The 23,506-nt window shown below is 44.7% G+C and overlaps 1 protein-coding gene and 1 non-coding gene across 5 annotated transcripts in view; both read right to left on the reverse strand.

Annotated features, from left to right (window-relative positions):
• Window positions 1–23,173, reverse strand: part of plekhg2 (pleckstrin homology domain containing, family G (with RhoGef domain) member 2) — a 94,049-nt gene extending 70,876 nt beyond the window's left edge. For all 4 annotated transcript variants that reach the window (XM_039622662.1, XM_039622661.1, XM_039622660.1 and 1 more), the window contains exon 1: window positions 22,761–23,173. The gene's annotated coding sequence lies outside the window, so the exon portion shown is untranslated. The remainder of the gene's footprint in view (window positions 1–22,760) is intronic.
• Window positions 16,518–16,609, reverse strand: trnar-ucu. The gene is given in 2 exon segments: window positions 16,518–16,553; window positions 16,573–16,609. It is a non-coding gene; the product is annotated as a tRNA-Arg (tRNA).
• Window positions 23,174–23,506: the final 333 nt, after the last annotated feature.

Raw genomic sequence — 23,506 nt, forward strand, 5'->3', positions numbered from 1 at the left:
GTGTGTGTGTGTGCGTGTGTGCGCGTGTGTCCACTGGAGCATAACCGCCTCCTACAAAGTCATTGATACAGTAACACAGATTGACCCAATTAGAGCGTTGTACGTAAACAAGTGTTTCTGCAGCTGTCTGCAGGAAAACTGGGAGATGTGGGTCAGAGGGGAGGGGGGACATGGGGGAGAGGGGGGAGACGGGGGTCGGGGTGTCTGTAATGAAAGCCAGATGGCGAGCAGATCTGCGGCAGGTCTGCTGCAGGTTGCTGGTCAAAACTCTTTCACTGTGGCAGAAACACCTGCAGGTTCTGCTTCATGTGCTAAAATCTACAGAGAAACTTTCATCGTTCGTTGGACGAACACAGAAGAAAGTTTCTCCTCGAGTGGAAACAGTCGCTCAGCCACCGACAGCCAGGACGCGAGCCCGCCTTCCAACCTACAGCTGATCTGAGTTTAAACCGTTTGCTTCAAATTCAGAACTTCACGACACATGTGCAGGGGTTTGTTACTCTGATCAGTATTCATCATCACAATAACAGTAAAGACAAACACATCGAATGAAATGGATCATTAAAATGAATGAAATATGATACACAGAGCTCAGTGAGGTGTTTCTGCAGTCACTGCGTCAGTGTGTCATATTCTGTGCAGCTGAACACGACATTTCATCCAACTCGAGTTTGTAAACCAGGTGAAGATTTTTAGAACAAACAAATATCATTTGGAGCCCTGATCTCACCCAGGGCGACGCGTCCCCTCCGAAGCCTCTCGAGTAACTTGAAACCTTCCTCCTACTGAAACACGTTCATGTGTAAGCTGTGCTGACTGTAGCAAAACATATTCATGTGACCAACTTGAACAAATACGACTATTTCATATTTTTCACATTCAATGTTTTTACTCCGGACGTTGTTGAGCATTAATGTGCAGGTTTGTAACTGGAGCTGACAAGAAGCCAAAAATCTGCCACATCCAAGACGCAAACCTGACTGCAAATATTACACGTGACTCTGTGCTGCAGTGGACAGCACGCTGGGCTTCTGCATTAATACAAGTGTTCAAAGTTTATGAACTCTCTAGAATAAGCAGCTCATCACACACCTCATAACATTACTGCTTTTGTGTAATAACTCACTGTATTGTCTTTAGGTGAAACTGATAGGCGTGCAGGAAGGAAAGTGAAAGACAGAGAGTGGGGCGTGTCCCAGTGTGCAGGACCTGAACATTAGGAACATGATTGGAGAGTCTGAAACAACAACGCTGCTCACTCACTGAACCTGAGAGAAGACGCAGGACACGGCGTGATGGATCAGCTCCAGCACTGTGGTTCTCACACACACGTACGTTTCCATCACTTTAGAGGACATTACATTGGCTGATGTTCATTTCCCGGGTACATTTATTCTTATGGAGTCAAAAAGCCATCATGAACAGAACACACCGCTCACATTGTCATTCTCACCTTTCTGTGCACACAGGCTGCTGTCAGCAGCTTCTAGGACTGAAAATAAATCAAACCAGTTCCTCTAACGTCCACCGGGGGCTCCATCAGGGAGTCAATCCCCATAGGCCCCCGTGATAAAATTTTACAGCAGAAATAAACACGTTTACAGTCTGCTACACAAACTGCTTTGGTTATGGTTAGGGGCGTGGCCTCTTTGATTGACAGGTGGATGGTACTTCACCTGAACTGGACCTGTGGGCCGTGTTTGTGCTGGAGGAGCTCACAGCATGACAAACATGCACAGGTCTGTCAGTGCCTGCAACACTCAGCACACACTGCTGTGTGTGTGTGGCTGTGTCCCAATTCAGGGTCTGCACGCTTGAAGTATGCATTTTAAGTGCGATTACGTCACCGCCACGCAACGACGGCTGTCCCAATGCACGCTTCATGGTCCCATATATCCCACAATTCATAGCAACAGCTCTGCCTCCTTTTTCGACGGCGGTGGGTGTGGATAAATTTTTCCTCAACGGCAGAAGGAGCGCCAAAGAGTGAACTGTCAAAAGTAAGTACTGAATATGATGTCACTTATTTATGTGCGAATGTTTAATAATGAAGAACATTAAAACATTACTGTTGGCCACATGTCGGCAAAGTTGTGTGACATTAGTGATGTTTGTACTTTCAGCGGTAACTTGGTTTTAAAGCCTCTACTTCTAAATATATATATATATACATATATATGTGTGTGATAGATGTGGAGGGTGAAGTAACGATGGTCCCGTGGTAATCGGAGCACTCGGTGCGGTGACTCCCAAGCTAGGCGAGTGGCTCCAGCAGATCCCGGGAACAACATCGAGATCTCTGTCATAAGGGCCGCGCGTCCGTAATGTGGTGAGAATCAAAAGTAGAATCAGAAGTGAAGTGGAATTAACGCTTTGTTTGAAAACATAATTCCCAGCCCCTCTCCTGCTTTGTGACCAATGAGCTGACAGCACACTTATGACAATTCGAGTATGACAATTCAGATGACCGCTTATCTCATTGGTCGAGGAAAGGTGGCTTACGGAGAAAATACCGGAAGACAACAGATGACCACAACAAGAAGCATGGCCAACAGGGAAACAAACGCCGACACTGCGGTGCAAGTCTCGGACGACAGTACACCTAAAGCTGGACAGACACTGTGCGATTTTTTCAGTCGCGTTATTCAGCTTCTGCTCAAACTGTACGATTGACTCGCAGGGGTTATAAGTTCATAGGTCACGATGCAGGGTCTCACACTATACGGGCCGATGCTCTGATGCGACCTGAGTGCTCACACTGTGCGTCCATAACATGAAGGTTATAACAGAAAGTCTGTCGCTCGCTCTCCCTCTCTGTCTCTCACTCACACAGACGCACACCACCATCAACTTTGCTAAAGTGCTAATGAAAAACATTGATCAGGCAGCTGTGATTGAGCAGCAGTGTAAATCCAACTATTTTCATGGTTGTTGTGGTCGTGATAATTTTGTGAGGCCACATCGAAAAAGCTCGGATGAGCTTTCCAAAGTTCTACAAGTGCCTCCATCGCTTGTGTCCAGATCACACACGTCTTTTTCACCGACGTTTACGTGTTTGCGCGTGAGCAGTGTGAGCGGCTGCGGTGACACCCTCACGAGCGATTGATGATCGGGAGCTGGTCGTGAGGTGTTAATCGCTTATCGTTACCCCATGTATTCTACACGATGCACGATGAAGGCCAAAATCGGGCCGATCACCAAATCGGTCTCACGACTCAAAAATCGGCTCAAAATGGGCCAAAAATCGCACAGTGTAAGCCCAGCATTAGACCAGCAATGTTTGTGCAACATTGCTCTGCAAAAGTACTGGGAGGAATGGGAAAAGGAAAACACCTGGCTGGAAAAGTGCACGACAACACCTATAAAGCGCACTGCACTGTGTGCCGGCGCACTTTTTCCATAGGCATGCTTCTAATGGTGGGCACATGAAGAACATGAGGGGCGTGAAAGCTCGGGGAACCCTTAACCAATTTTTTGCCCACCAGGCCACGGCAGAAGCAGATATGGTCTGTAAACACTGGTTTGTTTTTTAAACCCTCTGGTTAAGGTTAACATGGGCATGTGCAGTGAATATCAGCACTATGTGGCCAGAAGTGTGATAATATAATTTATTTTGTGTAATAAACAACTGCAAGGATAGATGATTACAACAAATAGATGACTAATACATAAAAGTAATACATAGATGAATAATGATGATGAGTTATGATGCGTAATCATGGGAACAAGCGGGTTTACAAACGGCAGCAGCTGATTAGCATTAAAAAAGCTGAAATAATACCTCAACTGAAGCCAATTGTACTAAAAGCACTATATGTGCACTGTTACAAGAATGTGTTTCGTTCTATTGTTTTCTATTAATTTATATAATTTTAAGTTCAGCAGGACAGAGTTTTTTTAAAGAAAGATTTACTTATATTCTCAAAAGTTAAGCATGACAGGCTTCTGTTTAAGAAAGACCTGTTTCATTGTGTTAATGTGTCACTTTGAGCTAAAAATAAATGGCTAAATGATCATTTGTTTCCCATATGTTCATATCACAAAGAATATGCATCTACTTAAAGCAACTTCAAGTCAAATGGTTAAAAAAATAATTTCACACACAAAAAAAAAGAGCTACAAAATTCACCACACTGGGAAGGGTGAAGATCACTGGGTCGCCCGGCCCCGGCCACAAGGTGTCCCTTATTTATTTTTCAGGGAGTTGGCAACCCTATATATAGTCGACCTTAATCTTACAGAGAATGTGATGATTTTATGGATAATTAAAGTCAGTCATATATCCACAAACACAACAAGCTGAAAGTCAGTGATGCTGCTCGGTTTGCAGTCCTTGAATATGACGGCACAAGCAGGATTCACTGCACTGTTAATGTTAGCTATGTTATATTGCTGCCTCTGTTCGGTGGTGTCGAGCCAAACGGACTTTAACGTGTGTTTGAACGAGCTGACGGTTCACTCGTTAAGCTGAAAGAAAGATGCTTTAATCACAGGAGTCACACATGTGTCCACTGGACCATCTGGAACTCTTCTTGTTCAGCACTGGTAATAACACAAACACTAAATCCTCCTTCTCTTGTGCTGTTTTGTAGCAGTGTGTACACCTGAGACTGTCACCTGTCTGTCTGTCCTGCACTCTCTCTCTGTTTCTTTCTCTCTGATTGTGGAATAAAAGTATGAACATGTATTTATAAGTTACACTTGTGTTTGAATCCTGCAGCTTATCACACATTTGATTTCCATGTGTGACAACTGCAAGTGTCCAGAGTGAGGACAGACTGAGGGACCCACTGCTGCACATCATCTGTGAGGCTTTGCACCCTGATGATCCACCAGGACAAACTCAGCAGTGTGTGAGGAAGAGGAGGAGGAAGAGCCAGCAGCAGCTGACAGATGGAGAGAATAGACAGACTGTTCCCTGTTTGTGAAGGACTGCTAGGAAAGTTTAACATAACTAATTGTCTGTCCTGAATCAGTCTTATTAGGTAATGTTCAAATAATGTTATCATCCCAGTGTTTTCAGTGTGGGAGAAAGTACTCAGGGCCTTCAAGTTACACACTATGAAAGGCAGCAACAAGTTTAATATTCAGAAACCTAAAGTATGTATCAGCAGCAGAATGGAGCTAAAAATAAATGTTTGTTTCAGTTCTATGAAGCTTTGAGTATTTTGGATTAGTAGCACTGCTGTGTTTGTTGCATCATATTGCTGTAATTGTTTATATGCTTTATATATTCTGAGCTAAGTTGATCTATAGTGTTACATCATATTCTATAAGGATGTTATGTGTTTGTAGACTTTCTGCCCAGTTTGACCCATTTAGCAGAAGTCAGCCTGTTTAAGGCTCTGATATCTATTCTGTATGACTTAAAGCAGTTATGACATGGTCTGATTTTCTCACCCAATAAAGGAATATTTCATATATCAGTCTGATCTTCATTCTATCAGAAACAGTTATCACATATATAGTACATTTTCTTTTTACACATATATATAAGCATTGAGCCAAATTTAGTGATGCCAACATACTGAAAGAACAATATTTGTCTCTTATATATAATACATCTGTATATACACTGTCACAGATACTTGAGTGTCTTTGAGTGAAGATTTAAGGTGATAGGAAATATAAATAAATGCAACTTGAATCTTTGACCCAGAGTTCAAGCTCATATATATATATATATCTGACAATACATATAATATTGTCCATATTATATTAACATTACCACAGTGAGATGACTTTAGTCTCATGAATAACATTAGCTAATTATTATTTACTAACTAATCTTAAAATGACTGTTCAGTACAGGAATGAAGCCCAACTATCATGTTTTACAGTCCTGTGGTCTCAACTGATCAAAGTGATGTCATGACAAAAATGAATGACCAACAAAACATTTTTTCTCCTTCATTTCTGTCACACAAAGCTGTATGAAACGTTTCTCGCGGTTAGTATCATGGTTGCTAGGCAACCTGAACAGCGTGACGAAGGCTAGACCGTCCCATTTCACAAGCCTCTCACTTCCGCACTTCTCGTACTTGTAGTACGCACCGTACGTAGTACGCGTACTTCAAGCGTGCAGACTCTGAATTGGGACACAGCCTGTGTGTGTCCACAAACATCAGCTCCATTAAATTAAACAGGCGTCAAACAGGATCCGGTTCCTCCGACCCGGCCGTCTCACTCCCACCGAGCGCTGGAAGCTGCTTCAGCTCCCACAGCGCATTGCAACATTACAGACAGTGGGGTCAAAGGTCAGTGCATGTGGCTTCTTGCCAGTTCTTCAGCTCTGAATCCCGTTTCTGTTGCTTGGAGTTTGAATCAAAAGCACACACACAGATGGCAGTGATAAATTAAACTCAGCGTGTCAGTGGACCGGCGTGTCCTCCATGTTTAGATACGTGTGTGAAATCGTCACTAATTGTTCCGTGATCCAGCCGACGTGTTTGTGGGTTCGAGTCCCACCTGTTGATCTTTACAGATCCCTGAGTGCAGAGCCAGCACATGTGACTCCAAGTGCTTCCTGCTGTCAGACAAATACCCACAGCTCAGTGTGGGTGTGGGCCCCGTGGCTTTAGTGGGGCACAGACGCTCCAGTATTGGTGTTTTCTGTCTGTAAAGGCCGGGCACAGCTGTGTGTGTCCCTGTGGAGCGTGCTGTGGACTTTACAACCAGACAATATTTGAAAAGACATTTCTCAGGATCTCCAGATCAAACCAGTGACATAAAATCGTGTCGTCTGCACATTCACAGTCTCATCGTTACGTTCTTCACCCTGTGACAGTGGCTCCATCAGATCATGTTACAGGTTCCACAGGTGTGGACTCACAGCAGGAGACAGACGTTACCTGAAACACCGCCTGAGCATCTGTGTGGCTCTGTGGAGCGCGAGGCAGCGAACGGGTCTTCTAGCAAAGCACACAGGAAGGCAGGCAGAGGTTGTGGGTTCGACTCCCATATACGTTGTATGTATTGCATCAACAGGAAGTTATTCAAAGGTTGTGGGTTGAACTGGTGCATCTGTTATAAACAGCACACTGCTCTGTAACGACGCTGCAGGCCTCAGAAGGAGAACACTCCATATGGCATGTTTAGAGTTTTCTGTGGACTTTGTGTTTATATGACATCACTGAGAGAGACACGCCTCCTGCTCAGCGTCACTATTCACACTGATAGAAGTGGTAAACCTTTCCTCAAACACACGCGGCATTTCAGACTCACTGCTGCCACCGCTCGCCACGCTGATGTGTGATGCGTTCACTGCTGCTGGGACTCCACAGAAAAATTTCCAACCATCAGAACGGGAACGACTCACTCCCAACGGGATGAGCTAAGACAATGTGTGGAGGAAGCGATTCAAAGGCTGCAGGTTTGAATCCCACCAGAGTCACAGTTTCCTGTACTACATGTTTCTTGCTACTAAAGAATAGAACTATTACAGTGAGTCCCAGGTGAGAGGCAGAGCTGGACGGCGACAATGTGATTCAAAATAACTGTGAGAATGTGCAGACCTGCTGTGAGGCAGAGATAAGGAAGCAGAACGAAAAAGATTCAGACCAAAGAAACTCAGAACGATGAAACTAATCCAGGAGGTGCAAAATCAGCAAACTCAGGAAAACTGCTGATTCGGTGTGAGTGGAGGCTCCGCCCCCTCTGCGGACCCCAAACTGGTTATGAAACTCACTATTATCAAAAATAGTGTACATGTGCATACGTGTGTACATATTCTTAATAAAAACAGCTTGGGTGTGATAATGTTAGAAGCCCTTTTATTTCTATTCTAGTGGACACTCAATACTATAGACAGCTGCTGGGGTTTCTTTAACCTCAGTAGTGAGAACAGAAGGACGCTTCCACAAGATCCAAAGAGAACCGACGGTGCAAAACTACAAAGATGGCCGAAAACCAACTTCAGAGACACACAACCAACGGCTGCTGCCCTGCTTCTGTTTCTGAGACGAGACGACCATGTCAGGAGACCCCACTGACCCACACACACACACACACACACACTCTTATTGTGTTTAAGGAGGTGGTGGAAGAAAAGCCATGCGGACAGAACACACACACAGAGTTGTGACCATTCATTACCACTGTCACAGCAGCGGGTACACACACACACACACACACACACACACACACACACACACACACACACACACACACAGACACTGTGGTCCAAGCTAAACAATCACACTGACAGTGCATATAAACCTCCAGTAGTGCTGTGAGAAACAGAGACACACAGGCGCCTTGTGTGTGTGTGTGTGTGTGTGTGTGTGTGTGTGTGTGTGTGTGTGTGTGTGTGTTGTCCTTTGCTACAGTGGAGTGTTATTGTCCTGGTGATGAGACTGAGACTGGCAGCAGTCATTTGGGGGTTGAACTGTTTTCGTTTAAGCTCAGCAGGAACCAATCAGGCGTGTTTTTGATCTATTGGTTTGATTGGTCACAGATCTGTGAGGCAGGCGGGAGGAAGTGAATCCAGGAAGCTCACAGCTGCCTGATGGATAAGTCTCATTTTATAGATAAACATTTCATTGGTCTTCACACTTATTCACTGAGGTGAGGCTATTGAGGAACATAACGTATGGAAAACATGAGACGTGGAGGGTGTTTGATAAAATGTTCAGACTATCATAACAAGCATCACGCAGAGGCGGGGGGAGGAGATGGGTGGGGCTCAGATGGCGGCGTGCAGAGGCGACGCTTTGGTTAGTGCGCTGGATCGCAATATGACGCCAAAAGGAAACTCTGGAGGAACTAACACATTTATCAATCGGTATATGAATGCCTGACCTCTGAAGCTGCATTCTTTGTGGTGCCCAGCAGGGGGCGACTCTTCTGTTTGCATGTGCCTGCTGCTCACCTGATCTCTGAGCTCAGGAAACACTTCCCCGATGGCTTTGTGGTCTCAGTCACTAATCACATGATGAGGGTCAGAAAGGGTGATGAAGCAGGGGTGGGAGGGGCTACCCTCATATTTATGCACTAATTTTTGCATAAATGTGTCAAATCTATAGAAATGAACAGTGTTGGGCAAGTTACTTTGAAAAAGTAATTCAATTATAGTTACTAGTTACTTCTTCAAAAAAGTAACTGAGTTAGTAACTGAGTTACAATATTCTAAAAGTAATTAATTACTTGAAAAGTAACTACTGCGTTACTTTAAAAAAAAAGTTTAACCCCCTGGCGTCCAGGGTATAATTGGCCATTTTTTACTACTCTTGATTTTCTCTCCACATTTTACCTTTAAAAACTATTCACTTTGCCTTGTTTGGTATCATTCTTTTCAGCACAACCTCACGTGCCTGAATTTACAGTCATGTTTTCATTTTGACATACTGTATTAACACAATTAACACAATCAGACAAAAACCATAAAATCAGAGTAGAAAAAGTTAAGTTTTTTTACTGTAACAACCACAAACATGTTTAATGAATCATATTTCATAACTTCAAATGCAAATATAAATTGTCAATTTTAAAATCCTATGCACAAGTTTTACAAACAACAAAGTTATTTGCATCCATTTACCTTTTACCCATTTTTTAAATAACCATTTCAAACTATTTACAGAACAATCAGCTGTTCTTCAATAAGATGCTGCACAAATTATTTGTGCCACTCCAAAAAAATCATTTCTGTCCACTATAAAGGAGAACATCACAGCCTGATACCTGCAGGTCTGACAGCAGCAGGTGTATCACTGCTGTTTCTACCTGGAGACAGCAGTCGCCTCTTTGTTCTGACACACAACACAAAACTATCCACAACACTACACACTAACTACACAAGACAACACATTAACTACACACAACAAACACGCTAAACGTCACAAATCTCACATCTCAAAACTCGCTCTCTCTCTCGCTCTCTCTCTCTTCCTGCTCTCTCTCTCTCTCTCTCGCCATCAATCTTAAAACTTCCCGGGTTTTTTTAGGTCACTCTAGATCGACAGACGATCTAGAGTGAGAGAGCTGTAATCGATGTGTCAGTGCTGGCGCTAACGTGGCGAAACTATTGAGGAAAAACAGCTACTTCCTGCAACGTATATCTTGTTTATCATGACTCTGGTTTTACGTGGCCTATCGACACAATTTTAAAAACTGGCACCTTGTTGCTTTGTCTTTAAGTGGTCACGTGATTGACTTACCACGACTACTTTATTCTTCCTCAGTCAAACAGCAGCACTCATGCGATTGTTTTGCCCCCTGAGCTCCAGGTGTTGTGCTGGACAGTGACCGTGATTACCGCGCGTCAGTCAGCACAGAGCAGCTGTTTTTAAAGCTGTAGCGTCCAGATTACCACAGCTACTTCCTGCAGCTGATATAAGATGCGGTAAGCTGAACACAGCTTCAACCGTCTGTTTGTTGAAAAATAGTAGTTTTTTTTTTCAGTTACTAACAAGTTTCCTTGTTAGTAACTGTAACGGCGTTGTAACGATAGGAATAGTAATTAGTTAGCTTACTCGTTACTGAAAAAAAAGCCTCTTGCGTCATAGTAACGCCGTTAGTATATATATTGTAACGCCGTTATTCCCATCACTGGAAATGAAACAGTTTCTGTTTGCAGTCTGAGTGTTACTGACCAATCAGGGCTGAGCAGGTAGTCTGCATGCAGGTGTGCAGGGCACGTGGAACACGAACGAGGGCGTTTGCACAGATGGATCACATGACTACCGGCTGGTTTTTAGCTGTGACCATCTGAACTCGGGTATCTGCTGCCTACACCTGAAGGAAATTTGACTCCAGACGTTAAATTGACCGACAGCGTGGTGGGTCTGACATCACACTGCAGCATGTCAGTCAGCACAGAGCGTTTGAGTGTTTTTAACAGTGATGGTTAACGGCGACATCACAGGTACGGGAAGAAGTCTGGCATGAACATGCATAAGAAGACAACGTTGTCTAAGGATTTTTTAGCTTCTGACAGCCGACCAGAAGACAAAGTCTTGGTATCCGCTGGCTGTAACTTCCTTCTGGAAACCAAGTCAGCAGCCAGGCTTCTCCCAGATTACACAACATCCTGTCAGCCAATCAGAGGCGCAGCACTGAATGAAGGCTCTCAGCTGCTGTCCGGGGTTTCTTCTCCGTTTGACCCCGTCTCTGTGGTTTTGCTCATAAAGCTCGAGCTGCTTTGCCTTTGGCCTAAAAGTTTCTTTAAGCGTACGAAGAGACAATAGTTTGGCTTTGCAAACATGGCCGCTTCTGTCTCTAAATAAACTGAGATGGTGACAAACCCAAGGCTTCAAACAGTAGTCCACACACTGTGTCTGTGTTTTATTCACGGCCTCTGCTGCGTGTACATGTGGGGAGGCCTCCTGATCCTCTAAACATGACACGCCGCAGTCTGACACCGCTTCCCTCTGTGGTCGCCAGCCAAGGTTACTCCTGCCCAGATTCATAAACCCAGTCACATCATCGCACAGTGTAGGACGACGCACGGTGTGTGGCCTCGCTGCGACTCACACCGAACACACAATAACACTGTTGTCCTGCTGTTTCCTTTGTGCTCATAGCATCAACCAGCTCCTCACACACACACACACACACACACACACACACACACACACACACTGACACAGACACACACTGACACACACACTGACACACACACACACACACACACACACTGACGCACACACACACACACACACACACACACACACTGACACACACACACACACACACACTGACACACACACACACACACAGGCGTGACTGACAGTTGTTTGGTTGAATGCAGGCAGTACAGATGTTTGCCATGGTGCGTTTAAGGACACGGACAGCCAGCTGCTCGCTTCACTCGACGTCACACCTTCAGTGCCGTTTCCCACACAGCTCTGTGACTCATATGTGCTGATTTGACCACGATTTTAATTTACTGCAAACAAACAAAGAAAATCTGCTGATGCAGCAGAATGAAGACCCTCCAACCTGCGAGCGCCGTGTATCCCATCCAAATTAGTGCACGCCTGGGCCGCCATCAGATGATTCACAGGTCTGAATGGCACGATGCTGTTCTGCTAATGCAGTTAGCACTGTAGCCTCACAGCAAGAAGGTCGTGAGTTTGACTCCACCATCAGGCCGGGGTCTGTGTGGAGCTGTGTGGTGTGGGTCCTCCCTGGGTACTCTGGCTTCCTCCCACAGTTCAAACACATGCAGTTAGTGTGGATAGGTTAGCTGGAAACTCTAAATTGCCCATACGTACGAATGGTTTTCTGTGTCTCGCCGTCCTTTACATTTTCCATGCAGTGGACTGACTCTGGCCCCTGGGCCTTATGTTTGACACCCCTGTGCTAATTTGTCCTGCAAAAGTGCAGAAGAGAAGATGAATGAAGATGAATGAGGTCTCACAGTTGATACCAGGTTAGAGTCGGTTTTCGGTTTGTGCAGCAGTGACGTGTAAAGCCGTCCTGCCTCACCTGCACCACACGTCTGCAGTTTATGGTCAGGACTCAGTGAGGTCCAGGGTTTTGTCTTCAGCCTCTGTCCACACAGGAACCAGAGAGGTGGTGCTGACTCTGTGCAGCTCTGGGGCACAAAGGTTGTGGGTTTGAGTCCCATTGGAGTCGGTGTTTGCAGGGTTTTTTTTAACCAAACAGAAACCTACAAAAGAGTCTTTGTGCTCCAAACACTTTCATATTGTCTGCGTTCAGCGTGTGGAACGTTTCTCATGCTGCACTTGTGTAATCTGGTAAAATACAGCCTTAGTAAATCAACCGGACCTGCCAGTCGCGCTGGCACAGGATGACACCGCTCGGAATAACGCTGCCTGTCAGGACAATAGATGTGAGCTGGCTTATGTAAGAGCAGAAGAATGGAGCAGAAATTCCTTCAGTGAAATTTCTCCAGAGGGGGACATAAAGTCTGACTCAGAGCAGGGAGAGAGAGTGTGACCTCTGACCTCAGTCTGTTTGCACACTGCTAAATCTGGACGTTAGTGTTTTACTTGAGTTTGTTCCAGTTCTGTCCCGGCCTGTTTAAGGGATGGAAACATCTTTTTCAAGGGCTCATTTCTGGAATTTGACCTGACCTGAGAAAACTCAGTAGTAAATAACCCACCTAATAGAGTTGGTCCTGAAACACGATGGAAACAAAAGTTCAGTCAAAATCGTAAAATACAGAACTGTCGGTCACAGGTGATGTCACAGCGCCATCCAACAGGACAGCGGACTAACATCTGTCTGACCACTGAATGTCATTGGAGTTGTGTTGGTGTAGCCAAACAAAAGCTGGGTTGTTGGCTGAGGTTTCCTGAAGTTTCAGTCCGGATCAATTCGTCCAAACAAGTCGAGAAAAACGAGCACGGTCGCGACCTGATGCGTCGCTTTCCAACTTGAACCGATAGCAGTTTTCACGCGGCAGCTTGACTTAAAGATGACGCAGGACGTGCTGCTTTCACCTGAATTAAGTCAGTCACACATTTCTAAACATGGCCTGGAGGAGGTGCATGCCCAACGCCGTCTGATGGGACATTAAACAGCCTCCAACCTGCCAGCTCCCAGCGCTAACTGCCTGTGAGAATAGCACACATATTTGCCTGCTTAGGTCATGTGTCCTACCTCCTGAGTGCTCTCCAGACAGCGCTCTCTCCCTCAGTACTGAGGAGGTGTCTGAAGCACACCTTTCCTGTTGAAAATATCCTGACCGGATTCTCCCAGCATGCATGAAAACAGCCAACTTTCACCTGTGGGTGATAAAGGTCTGCAGCTGCTGCTCTGCGGTGGAAAGCAGAGCTCGCTGGTCCCGTGGTTAGCTATGAGAGTATATAAAAAATCACAGATTTCAGGGAACACCAAACATAAATGTACCGTTATCACTGTACAGCTTTTCAGCATCACTGTGGTACTGATGCAGAGGAAAGACTGCACCGAGCGCTCACGTTGAGATTGGCTCTATCCAAGCTCAGCGGCGGCGCTGGCATGGCTCTGTGGTGCAACAGACAGTGTGTTGGACTTCCAGACTTTCATAGAAGAAGGTTGTGGGTTCGAGTCCCACCACAGTCTATAGTTCAAGATTGGCTTATTTGTTTTGGTGCTAAAATGCTAAATAAATATATTAAAACAAACATAATGTTTGTGGCTGTTCTGTAAAGCTTGTTGATCTGATCCCAAACACAGACAGAACACTTACAGCTGACTCCAAAGACCAACCTAGCATTGGTCACAGAAAGACTCCACCTCAAAAACAACAGATTTCCAACAACAGCCATGGAGACCAGGCTTGTATGGTCTTCATCTTGTTGTGTCTCACTCACTGGCCTCCGAGTTGTGCAGCTAACCTCCGCTGGATCTGCTAGCCGCTCCTTCCTCATCAGACCGCCGTTACAACACGCACCAACAGCCGCTGTGGTGTTTCTTTCTCGCTTCATCATCAAATCATCACATTTTTCACTCTGAGTTAGATCCCGTCAGACTTTGTGCTGCTTACAAACAGAAGCTGAGCTTTCCAACCTGCTGCAGTCTTGATCAGGTTTTTTTTAAATATTCATTCAAAAATCATGTCTGAGTCAGGATGTAATCACTTTATTCTGATTATAGAAAATGAACTAGCTGATGTGGATCCTTTACACAGAGTACGTGATACTGCTCTATGATAACAATGTAATTAAAGCCTGAAAGGAGACTGACATCCACAGACTGCTCCCTGATAATCTGCAGATAATCACTCTTCAAGCTCAGAACCGTGATGAACCTGTGAAGCTACAGGTCTAAAGTGTGTCCACTGCACCACAGAGCCAGGCCTGACCGCGGCACACTGCTAGCACTGCAGCTACACGCCTCACGTCTGTTACAAAGTACACGCACAACAACAGAATGACAGACACACAAACAGAATCACAAACCAGTCAGCTGGAAAAAGTGAAGTTTCAGTGTTTCATGTGCATGCACACATAAACGTAACGTGACATCATTCCGAACATGGCGTCCCACACGGAATCACTTCATACCACACACGGCCGTCATCCTGGAAACATGCAGATATGATTTTGGGGGTTTGTTTCAGTCACAGCTTTGTTGAAGCTCTTCCTGAAGCATCCAGGAGAGGGTCTGTGTGTGTGTGTGTGTGTGTGTGTGTGTGTGTGTGTGTGTGTGTGTGTGTGTGTGTGTGTGAGTGGAAACCCCCCACATGTGTTTATGCATGTTTGTGTGGCTAATATCAGACGTGTGTGTGTGTGTGTGTGTGTGTGTGTGTGTGTGTGTGTGTGTGTGTGTGTGTGTGTGTTGGCATGAAACAGAATGACAGAGACGGTGTGTTTTACAGCACTGTTGGAATGAGCAGTGATTCACGCGCCTCTGAGCACACCTGGTTTACACAATGAACACATTAGAGCTTTGTTTCTACTCGGCAGTGAAGTCAGCCAATAAAAAACTACTTTAAAGACTCTTAATGCGAGTTTGTGCTTAAAATGGTTATGAAGCAAAGTACAGACTGGAAGCCTTCTCAGTGCTGCCGGCTCATAAAGGCTGACCCGATCGGCTTGTTCTGGTTCCATGGCTGGCTGATCGGTGCCAGAGTTTCATGACTGGATCTACTGGCTTCGTAAATGAGCATCGCATCTTTACTATTCTAACTTGTCTGAGTGTGAAATATTTTGGACTTTCCATCTGTTTTCCATGAACACTGCTGTGCTGAGATCAGCAGCGTTCATCTTTTCAGTGAATAATTAAAAACTGCAGTTTTCAGACTTGAAAACCGTCCTTTTGGCCAAATCTGGACACTCCACATGTTCACCGGCTTATTAGTCTGTGACGATAATAATAACGCACAACCTTTCTGTGTAATGGAACACACTAAGGCTCGAGTCGTCCAAATTCTCGTTGGAGTGGCTCTGAATAACCAATCTGTGTGCTTGCATGTACACGTATGTGTGCTTTGTTTATGTTGTTTACTGTGTTGTTCTGAGGCTGGAAACACTGCGGTATACATCTGCCGCCGGAGCCTCACACACACACACACACACACACACTGCTGTATGTCACAGTAGAGCCTCTGTCTAACCTCAGACGATGCTAAATCGTCGGACTAATTATTATAAACGACAAACACCGGTCACCAGGGAAACGATCCAACCACATCCCATAATTACACTGCACGGGCTCAATATTAAAACTGCTTCCAAATAGCTGAGATGGTTGGGGTGCGTTTGATTTCTGCTCGCCTGTGAAGTCAATGGTTCTTTGTGTTTTTCAGAAGGTGAAACAGCCGAGACTGAATGTGTGACATTACATCTGTTGCTGCTGCCTTTCTTTAAAGTTCACCTTTATAACCAGCTCAGGGTTGTATGGGTTAAAGTTCACTGTGGCTGATGCAGGAAACCTTAACCTTGAATCTGAGCGCTCAGGATACTGACGTCTCAAGACTGCAGCTTAGCACAAAATGATGGAAAAGCAGAGGCAATTCACACCTCCTTAAAAAATCAACCACGAGTAAGTTACAGCAACTTGATCCCGATGTTGGAAATGTGAACATGCAGGACATTGGAGAGGGTTGATGGCTCTTTAAATATTGACTCAGGTGGGACTCGAACCCACAACCTTTGAATTTCCTCAGTAGCAAGTCTCTAGAAGTCCAATGCGCTGTCCGTTGCACCACAGAGCCATGCTGCTGCTGATGAATGCATTATTTTTTAAACATGCATTAATGTGTGATGTTTCATCTTTCATCCCCACCTGAGTTCGAGAAAAAGAGAAAAAGTGGCAAAAAGACAAAAACAGTTTGTTTGTACTGACGGAGGCTGAAGGAGGAGGCGGAGTGAAAGAGGCGGTTCAGTGTTTTCAGAATCAGCTCTGTGAAAGTGAAAGTCCTGCTTCGTCTTTATTATTCCACTGATCTTTCTTCCAAAACAGAAATAGCTCTGCTCTCTGACCGACCTGTGTTTTCACCACTCAGACACTTCAGTTAATGTCACGGGGAAGAGGCGGGGCCAATCGCGTCCACGCCTGTGTCCAGTTAGCCTAACGTGCATGTGTTTGGACAGTGGGAGGAAGCTGGAGAGCGCAGAGAGAACCCACGCAGACGTGGAGAAGATGTGCTCCACACAGCTCACAGCATGGAAACATTAAACACCATATATGAGTGATAATAACACAGCGCTGCATTCTGCTGTAGCTTCTGTCAGCTGCGTCCTGTGAAAGCACGCCACTGTAGGTAACCAGCTAGCCCCCGGTGGCTGGCTCTATGAGCCGGTTTCAGCTGCTGCTCCAGAGAGAGACAGCGTCCAGCTCCAGCATTTGGGACTGCGGTGTGACAGGAGATCCTCTGTGGACTGCAGGGATCCTGCAGCAGGTGGAGAACTGGTTCATGTGCTGCTGGACCAAGAAGAAAGACCAGCAGCTGCAGACCAGTATCCACATCTACAGGACGACAGACTCACCGTAGAGGCAGCTGCTTACATCGTTCACGTTTTGATAACAACTGTCATGAAATAATTAATAATATCATTAATGATTCAGTTTAAGGTGTTTGTGGCTCTTTCCACAGATCCAGGCTTCTTCTGTAGGACACACTGCAGGCCCGTGATGTCACTCCATACATGTCTCCATCTCCAAGACCATGTGACACCTTAACATGATTTCATCAGCATTCAAATATCATCAGTGAAGTAGGCGGAGCCAGAACAAATACAAGCACACAGACCAATCAAATGTGTTCATGAAGAAAACATGCTTGTAGTTGAGTCTCACTGACTTTACAGTTTGTCCACAGTCACCTCAGATGACCTCAGGTCAACCTGTCGACCACACACACACACACACACACACACACACACACACTTGTTTTAAATGTCTTAGTGAGGACATCTGCTTGACATAATGCTTTCCCAAGCTGCTAACCTTAACCATCAATGAATGCTAACCCTAACTATAACCTAACCATGACCTAACCATGACCTAACTGTGACCCTGACACTAAAACCACATTTTGAGTCTCAAACATGTCTTCAAACTCGTGGGGACGGGCACTTTGTCCGCATATGTGACTGTTGGTCCCCACAAGTATAGTAGCGTGCCAATTTTTGGTCTCCACAAAGATATGTAGACATGGTATACACACACACACACACACACACAAATATAAATAAACCAATGAGAGCTCTTGTGAGGCTGGTTCAGTCCGGTTCAGAAAGCGACGTGTGTGTTTGTTTCTTGACAAAGAGGCCTATTAGTAAGATCGATGCTCAGGAGGACTGAGCTGTCATCTGCCCGCCAACACACACACTAACACACACAATTATAATTCCATTAGGGTTTTTCTAAGGCAGTAATCGAAGGGTCTTATTGGCTGATATTCAGAGATGTAATCCCCGCAGATTCAGCTTACACACACACACACACAGTGTGATCGGTCACTGCATGGCTGGGTAACTGATGGTGAGAACAGATTTTCACTGATTGTGTGTGATGTGATGAAGAGTCAAAGAACCTGACATTAAATTCATTTATATAAAAGTTTGTGTCTCGCACTCTTCAGACAAAAACAGCAAGCGTGAGTCTGATTTCAGGGGTCACATGACCACTAACCACTTCTGCTTACAGGTCCTGACTCTGCACATCTTTCAATTCATAAATGAATAATGGAGCATTATAATCAGCTGACCCTACAGTGAGGCCCTCTTTCCTGTACTTTCAACTAGAGATGGACCGATCCGATATTACGTATCGGTATCGGTCCGATACTGACGTAAATTACTGGATCGGATATTGGAGGGAAATAAAAAATGTAATCCGATCCATTAAATATCAAAAAAGCACCTCACAAAACTTGCGACACGGCATAACTCGGCTCATAACCGTAGCACGCCGGAGCAGTGTGCGTCACGTGATAGAGCGGCTGTGTGTATTTGTAGCCTCGCTACCAAACCAGCATTTCATCTCCGAGGAAGTTATCCCAGAGAGAAGTAAAGCAAGTGTGTAAGTTCATCTCTGAATGTTTGTAAAGCGTTCCCATGTTAAGCTTAACAACCGATATATGGAGCCACTGCCTCTCTCCCCCCTCCTGCTGCTACTTCAATCATGAAACTGATCAATGATCAGCTGATCGGCTTTTCTGTCGCGAGTCCGTCTCTCTTCTTTGTTTTTGGCCCACTTTGCACCAGAAAGAGGAAACCAGCGGCTGAACAACAGCAGCACGTTTAAGCTTGATAAGCTGTTGTTAGAATTGTGTCCTGATATGCCTTTATTGTATTCACAAGCTCTTTGTGAGCGTTTTCAAATTCTTTTTTTAGATAAGGTTTCATCCCTTAAGCTTTCCTCTTCGTCTGCCTCTTATCCCGTCTTTTCCTCTGAGTGTAATTCAACTTTTCATCAATTTGAGCCCGTGTTACTTTCGACTCTGAAGCAGCTGGTTGATCAACTGAAAAACACCAATGCTGTGTTTGATATTCTCCCATCACGCATTGTTAAGGGCTGCTTTGATGTAATTGGACCGAGCATTTTATTCTTAATGAATTATTCTCTACTCTCTGGATCTGTCCCACTGGCCTTTAAGCATGCTGTAGTCCAGCCTGTTCTGAAAAAAAAGAATCTTGATTGTCATGATCTTTTGAACTATAGACCGATCTCTAAGCTTCTGTTTCTGTCCAAGATCCTGGAGCGACTAGTTTTCTCTCAGCTTCAGGCGTACCTAGACACGAACAACATTGCAGAGAAATTTCAGTCTGCCTTTAAGCCACAGCACTGAAACGGCCTTGCTTAGAGTTCTCAATGACCTATTTGTAAGCACTGACTCTGGACGCTCTGTGGTCCTGGTTTTATTGGACCTTTCCTCTGCTTTTGATATGGTCGATCATAACATTCTTCTACTAAGACTTGAGCATACTGTGGGTATAAGAGGCACTGCCCTCAACTGGTTTAAATCTTATCTCGCTGACAGGTCTTTTTCGGTTAATTTGGGCAACTTCTCATCTTCCTCGGTACCTGTACGTTGTGGTGTGCCTCAAGGATCTGTATTAGGCCCTGTTCTCTTTTCGCTATATCTGCTCCCTCTTGGAGCAATTTTTGAGAAGTATAATATTGCCTTTCATTGCTATGCTGATGATATACAGATTTATTTTGAGATTACTGACGATCTTGCTATGTCTTTTCACTATTTTCGTGAATGCATGTGTGAGGTTAAAGATTGGTTCAAGAGTAATTCTCTTGTCCTGAACGAAAAGAAAACGGAGATCGTGGTGTTCGATAGTAAAATCCCCCGCGACCAACTGTGTGCTGATGATTATGCCAGTAATTTGGGCATACTACTGGATAGCTCGCTTAAATTTGACAAGCAAGTGTCTGCTGTAGTGAGGTCTAGTTTTAATCAGCTGCGCCTCATTTCTAAGGCTAAGCACTACATTCCGCACAATGACCTGGAAAAACTCATTCACGCATTCGTGACTTCCAGGTTGGACTACTGCAACTCTCTTTACATTGGCCTTTCCTCCTCCCTTCTCGTTAGATTGCAGACTGTCCAGAATGCGGCGGCATGCCTTTTGACAGGTAGCAGGAAGTTTTCTTCCATCACTCCTGTTCTTGCTGGCTTGCACTGGCTTCCAATTAAATACCGTATTCAATTTAAAATATTACTTTTCACCTACAAAACCATTAATAATTTGGTGCCGAGCTACCTCAATGAGCTTCTCAGGTTACACACTCCTGTCAGAGCACTTAGATCTGCTACCCAAATTCTTCTGGAGCAACCTCGTTCTCGGCTGAAGTCTCGCGGTGACCGCGTTTGCTGTAGCTGCCCGGTCTTATGGAACAACCTTCCTGTGTCTATCCGGGCGCCTGACTCTCTGCCTCTGTTTAAATCACGGCTGAAGACTTATTTCTTTAATCTTGCCTTTCCACCTAGTTAACACTTGGTGTGCGTTGGTACATTTTTATCCGTTATGCTTGTGAACTACTTTTATATCTTATGATTGTCAAGGTTTTATAATTGATACGTGCCAGGTCCTTTTCTTTTCCCTCCCATCTCCCTTTTCCTATTTTATTTTGTCAAGCACCTTGGTATACCCTTGGTTTTTAGTGTGCTTTATAAATAAAGTTTATTATTTATTATTATTATTATTATTAATACTACTTTACACCAGGATCCTTTTCTACGTAGCTGACGGCTGGTAACTGTGCAGGGGCGGATCTAGCAAAGTTTAGCCAGGGGGCCGATAGGGCATGAACAGGAAAAGGGGGCACAGAGACATACTTTTCTTTCTTATCCTCATTTAAAATGTCTAGCTTTAATAAATAATTATCTGAATCTTACACCCAAAGTTTTAATCTGATGTAAAATGTATAGAAGTCCATTACTGTATATAGTAACTGTTAAGTCTAATATACCCTAGTAAGCTATAATACTTTTTCCTTTGGGAAGGTACCATCTGTGCAGTCTGCAATTCTGTAGAAGAAAGATGTTGAATCTATTTAATTATTCTTGAAAAATAATTTATTTCTGTGCATTTTTTTCACCCTGCATCAAATTAAAGTTGATTACGTCGATTAAGCATCATGACGTGGAGGGTGGGGGTGGTTCCTATTTTTTTTTTGGGGGTTTGCAACCCTATTAGTTAGGCTGCTTAATATTTCTGCTAAGTACTCTTTAAAATACCAGAATAGGGAGGATGGAGCAGGTTTAAGTTTATTAGATTGATCAGTGTTGCTGAACTATGAAATATTTTGGGTGCAGTGTATTTTTTACATACAGGTATAACAGAATAGCTTTAGTGTTGTTGTTTATTTAAACTGGAGTATGAACTTATACAAAATGCAGCAAGATATTAAAAAAAACAGTTTTATTGATTAAAAAACACACTATATCGGATTCATATCGGTATCAGCAGATATCCAAATTTATGATATCGGTATCGGACATAAAAAAGTGGTATCATGCCATCTCTAGTTTCAAAATAAGAGCAAGGAGCTTGCCAATAACTAAACAACACTATAGTGAACCAGGTAATATGCCAAACATGGAGGTGTTTCATTTCTGTGGGACTATTTTCTGCAGTGGAATGATCTAGATGTGATGTTTTACATCATAATAAACTACAGCTCTCTGTGTGTTGAGTCAGTAACAGGTAACCTGCTTGTCAGCCTGAACAGGACCGATGAAAACCTACAGCTCAGACCTCACCGAGCTTCACGTATCAGAGACAAACCATGAAGTTTGTTTTTCAAATGAGCGTTTGAAAGAGGAGACGAGACGACAGATCTGATTTAAACACTTGTTCCGCCGACATGCAGAGTAACACAAGCTCAGACAGGAGGCCTGTGAGCAGATGCAGCTGCAGCAGAAATTAAATTTAAAGGGTTAAACTGCGCACTGAGAGCCAAGAGTCCTCCTGCTGCCCTCTACAGGCCGCCGCGTAAATTACAGGCATTAACACTGAAGACCGGTGCAGCTGTTTATTTGTTTTTCTCTTTAAAGCAGAGGTCAGAGGTCACCTCATCTAAAGGGTTCCTCCTCCGGGAGCAGCAGTGGGATCATTTCATGATTATTGATTGCTAATTATATTTTAACAAATGAGTATGAAATGATAGGGATATTAATTAAAGTAATTACTGGTATTTTATCATCATAATAAACAGGGTCATAGTTTAATATGGTGCGTGTAACACAGCTGTTGCACGCGCACAGACTTTACGAGAGTCTGGCACTGGAACTAGGGCACGCGCTGGAATGACTGGAGCTTTTATTGTGTTAAATTACGAACAGGCGTCTTTTATTTTGTAAAATAACCTCTGCTTGCTGCAAAGCAAAGAAAGCGTGAGGGTACCTCGGAGGCATGAAGGTCCAGCAGCCGGTGAGACCCCGCTGAGCTCCGCTCGTCCCTCCCTCCCTCGGTCGGTCTTTCTCCGGTGTTTCTGCTGCTTACACGGCCGCTCCGGACGCATTGGATCTGCCAGCCTCCAGCAGCTTCCTCCACCTCCTCCTTCAAGCACAGTCAGAGCGAGTTTCCCAACACGCTTTAACGGCAATGCTGTCAGCGCTCCGGACCCTCGCTGACCTACTTGGCCAAGTTTTACGCACCAAAAAGCGAAAAAATTAAGGAGACAACCCAACAATCCGACACGTGTCCGGTCGGGACCGATCCGTCCACTCCACGGGTCACAGCGCAGGCCACGGGAGGTGAGAGGTGCGATCCGCTGGTTTGGAGATGAGCTCCGGGCGGAGCGCAGTCAGCTCGACCCCAACTGCTGCTGGACCAAGGAGGAGGAGAGAGAGAGGGAGGCAGGGAGGGAGAGAGGGAGGTCCGAAAACCATGGGAGAGAGAGCGCGAGAGCGTCCAGCTGTTTACAGGAGAACAAAACTCTTTCAAAGAAGCAGCTTCAGTCTGGAATGCGCCTCTAATCCCGGAGATTTCCCCGTTTGGACCAGAAATTCTTTGATGGTGACATTTGGAAAGAAAGCGAGCTTCCAGTTACCCCTGAGCTGCTTCACAGCAGAGCTCGGAGGTTATTCTGCTGAAAGTGTGCAAAAGTATGACTGATAGCACGATTTATGACAGATGTCCTACAGAAA

Source organism: Oreochromis aureus, linkage group 14 (assembly GCF_013358895.1).
Source record: "Oreochromis aureus strain Israel breed Guangdong linkage group 14, ZZ_aureus, whole genome shotgun sequence".
In the NCBI taxonomy this organism is placed as follows: domain Eukaryota; kingdom Metazoa; phylum Chordata; class Actinopteri; order Cichliformes; family Cichlidae; genus Oreochromis; species Oreochromis aureus.